This window comes from Podarcis cretensis (genome assembly GCF_951804945.1).
Source record: "Podarcis cretensis genome assembly, chromosome: 3".
Lineage (NCBI taxonomy): Eukaryota > Metazoa > Chordata > Lepidosauria > Squamata > Lacertidae > Podarcis > Podarcis cretensis.
The window spans coordinates 125,689,979-125,694,757 of NC_137172.1; positions in this window are offsets into that span (position 1 = coordinate 125,689,979).

Genomic DNA, 4,779 nt, shown 5'->3' on the forward strand with positions numbered 1-4,779 from the left:
TAACTCTGTTAAAACCTACTTTATTAAAGGCTCCTGGACATTAAACTAGACTTTATTAATTCTATTGGAATTGATTTCTTCCCTAAAGACATTTTAAGCTCCCCCTAGAGGATTTGGGATTTACAGCAGTGACATTGTTTTACTTTCCTTTTCCCGGCCTCCTGTTTGATTGTTACCATCTGGGCTGTTGCTTTCTCATGGGAACAACTCAGCTTGACCTTGACTCTTAGATAACTCTGGAATGAGTGGCGCAAGAAAAAAGGGACCGAGAACCAGACAAACAACTTTAACAACTTTAACCGCAGCCTCTCAGGCACGTAGATCATCTGTGCCTACTTTGCCTACCTTGCCTATTTTGACTTCTGAGGAAGAAGCTGCTTCTCTGCCACGGGCAGAAACTGAGGAATTACAATTGGAAGAGATGGCCTCAGGAGCAACTGGCTCTATTTTAGAGAAAATTCTTGAAAAATTGGAATCTTTGGATAAAAAAGTTGATCAGCACATAGCTAAAGTTGATCAAAACACAGAATGTTTAAAGAGATTAACTGAACAAGTTGCACAGAATGTACAAGCAATTGGAGAATTGAAGGTGACTGCAGGTGAAAATCGGAAATTGGCTGAAGATACCAGCCAAAAACTGGGAAAATTAGAAAAAGAGGTAAGACCACTCAGCAAACAAGTAGGTGAACACCAGACCTATCTTTCCATGATAGAACTGCGGAACAGGGAGACTAATTTAAGGATAAGGTCGGTACCAGAGGTGGAAGAAGGCCACCTAGCTGAGTTCCTGACTAAAGAATTTTCCAGGTTTTGGAACTTAGAGGAAAAAGATCTTAAAATTATATCAGCCTTCAGGCTTGGAAGACTTATAAAGAAAGAGAAGCCCAGAGACTGTTTAATAACATTGAGATCAAAGGAGGAAAGGGACAAGATTTTAGGCTTGCATTACGGAAAGTCACTGGATATTCTGGACAAAAGAATTGAAATTTACAAGGATATTCCTAAACAACTGTTGGACCTTAGATCTGATTATTTGGAACTAGCAAGACTGTTGAGGAGCAACTCAATCATCTTCAGGTGGGATTTCCCTCAAGGATTATCTTTCACTTTCAGAGGGAAGAAGATTAAAATCAGAACATTGGAAGATAGAGACAAGTTTCTGATTGCCTACAGAGAGGACCTTCAAAAAGGACTTGAACTACCTTCGGGGCCTGGAGCAACAGGGGTGCTTCTACCCTCGGATCCTGAAGATCCAGCGAGCAAGGTACCACCCCTAGAAAAATAACCAGATCTATTCAGGATGTCTCTGCAACTTTTGAGCTGGAATATAAATGGCTGCAACATTCCGGAAAAAAGGAGGAAAATTTTTCATATATTAAAAAAGGAACAACTGGACATTATTTGCTTACAGGAAACACATGTGACTAGGCTCCACAGAAAAGTATTAATAAACAAAAGACTTGGCCAGGAATTTATATCTTCAGACAAAGTAAAGAAGAGAGGCGTGGTGATATATGCAAAAGAGAGCCTGTCACCTAAATTTTTATTTAAAGATGAACTTGGAAGAATTTTGGCAATCGAAATACAACATCAAGGAGAAAAGATTTTGATATTAGGAATTTATGCACCAAATGAAGGGAAATCGGAATTTTTCAAGAAGTTGCATGAGACCATGCTGGATTATCTGGACTATGACAACATCATTATGATGGGAGACATGAACGGGGTCGTATCAACTAACATGGATAAGTCACAAAGCCAAAATGTTACAAAAGATGGCAGATTACCAAAGACCTTTTTTGAATTGACAGACAATATGGACTGGATTGACATTTGGAGAATGAAGAACCCCTTGGGAAAAGAAGGAACATTTTTCTCTGAAGCCCAGCTGACTTGGACAAGAATCGACCAAATATGGATAACTAGAGGTCTGGCACCCAAGGTCAGAAAGGTGGAAATCTGCCCAAAGACCTGCTCCGACCATAAAGGTAAAGGTAAAGGTACCCCTGCCCATACGGGCCAGTCTTGACAGACTCTGGGGTTGTGCGCCCATCTCACTTAAGAGGCCAGGGGCCAGCGCTGTCCGGAGACACTTCCGGGTCACGTGGCCAGCGTGACATCGCTGCTCTGGCGAGCCAGAGCCACACACGGAAACGCCGTTTACCTTCCCGCTGGTAAGCGGTCCCTATTTATCTACTTGCACCCGGAGGTGCTTTCGAACTGCTAGGTTGGCAGGCGCTGGGACCGAGCAGCGGGAGCGCACCCCGCCGCAGGGATTCGAACCGCCGACCTTTCGAACGGCAAGCCCTAGGCGCTGAGGCTTTAACCCACAGCGCCACCTGCGTCCCTGCTCCGACCATAACGCACTGAAAATGGACATGATACTATTACCAACCGGCTCCTTTAGATGGAAGATGAATGACAATTTGCTCAGAGACCAGGAGACTATTAAGAAGGCCCAGAAAGCATTGAAGGATTACTTTGAGATAAATATGAACACTACGGTGGAAAAAAGAATTATTTGGGACGCAAGTAAAGCTGTGATGAGGGGGTTCTTGATACAACAGAATGCTGTAAGGAAGAGGATACAAAACGACAGAAAAGATAAGATTTTGGAGAAAATAAAAGAATTAGAGAAGAAGTTAAGATTAAACCCGAAGTCACAGCCGATCTTGAGAGAAATCAAACTCCATCAAGCACAATATTCTAAACTGATAAACCAGGAAATAGAGTGGAAGATTAAATTAATGAAACAAAAAACTTTTGAATCGGCAAATAAATGTGGGAAACTGTTAGCTTGGCAGTTGAAGAAGAGACAAAAATTAAATACAGTTACAAATTTGGAAATTGAAGGAAGAAACATTCAGAACCCCAAGGAGATTAGAAAGTGTTTCCAGAAATATTTCAAAAAATTATATACTCAAGGGCCGCAGGATGAGGCTGAGATTAAACAATTTTTGGAGAAAAATGGACTTAAAAAGCTGTCACAAGAAAATAGATTACTCCTGAACAGTAAAATAACACGCCAAGAGATTGAAAATGCCATTCAGAACATGAAATTGGGCAAATCTCCAGGGCCAGATGGGCTGACCTCCAAGTACTACAAGACATTAAAAGACTATCTGATACAACCACTGATGGAGGTCAGCAATGAAATTATGGAGGGGAAGAAGGCGCCGGAATCGTGGAAAGAAGCTTTTATCACATTGATACCAAAATCGGAAGCTGAAAAGACACAACTCAAGAACTATCGTCCCATCTCCCTGTTAAATGTGGATTACAAAATATTCGCAGACGTTTTGGCAAGTAGACTTAAAAAAGTATTAAATGAAGTAATTCATAAAGATCAGGCAGGCTTTCTCCCAGGCAGACACTTGTTTGCTAACACAAGGAATATCATTGACATTTTGGAACTTTTGCAAACAGACATTAATACAAAAGCAGTGTTAATTTTTATAGATGCGGAGAAGGCCTTTGATAATATCTCTTGGAAATTTATGAAGGGAAACTTAAAAGAACTGGGAGTGGGTCGGGGTTTTGAGAATGGGATTGATGCAATATATTCAGAACAAAAGGCTAAATTGATAGTAAATAATGTGGTAACAGAAGAGTTTAAAATTGAAAAAGAAACACGACAAGGCTGCCCGATCTCCCCTTTGTTATTTATATCGGTTCTGGAGGTGCTCTTGAATATGATTAGAGGGGACCGGTTGGTGGAAGGGATTCAGGTCGGAGCGAAACAATATAAACTTAAAGCTTTTGCAGATGACCTGGTTCTGACCTTGCAGGAGCCAGAATCTAGTACAATAAGAGTATTACAATTGATTCAAGATTTTGGTCGGGTGGCGGGATTCAAACTAAATAAACAGAAAACTAAGGTGCTGGGAAAGAATCTGACAGATACAGAGTCGGAACGGTTTCAGAGAGAAACAGAACTAACTGTGGTTAAAAAAGTAAAGTACCTAGGGGTAAATATAACTGCAAAGAATTTGAGTCTATTTAAGTCTATTTAAGGATAATTATGAAAAATGCTATCCAAGAGAGACTTGGATAGTTGGACAAAATTGAAGCTTTCCTTGTTAGGCCGAATTGCTGCTGTTAAGATGAATGTATTGCCAAGAATGTTGTTTTTGTTTCAAACATTGCAGATTGTGGACAAGACGGAGTGCTTCCGGAAGTGGCAGAGAGATATATCTAGATTTGTCTGGCAGGGCAAAAAGCCCAGAATTAAGTCTAAGATACTAACTGATGCGAAAGAAAGAGGGGGCTTTGCCCTGCCAGACTTAAAGTTGTATTATGAAGCCGCAGCTTTCTGCTGGCTAAAAGACTGGCTACTTCTCGAAGACACTGATGTACTGGACCTGGAAGGTTTTAACAACGCTTTTGGTTGGCATGCATATTTATGGTATGACAAGGTTAAGATCAATAAGGTTTTTAAGAACCATATTGTCAGGAAAGCAGTATTCAATGTCTGGACAAAATACAAAGACTTATTGGAAAACAAAACTCCGAGGTGGCTTTCACCTCTGGAGGCTAAGGCCCGAAAAAGACCCAATATGGAGGCCAAATGGCCAAAATATTGGGAAATATTAGAAAAAGATGGAGACAATTGGAAATTGCAGAGTTTGGAGAAAATGAAGGATAAAGTGCGAGACTGGTTACATTACGCTCAGATTAAAGAAGTTTTTAAAAATGATAAAAAGGTAGGGTTCCAGGTGGAGAAATCGAAGTTGGAAACAGAATTGTTAGAACCAAAGACTAAGGTATTATCAAGAATGT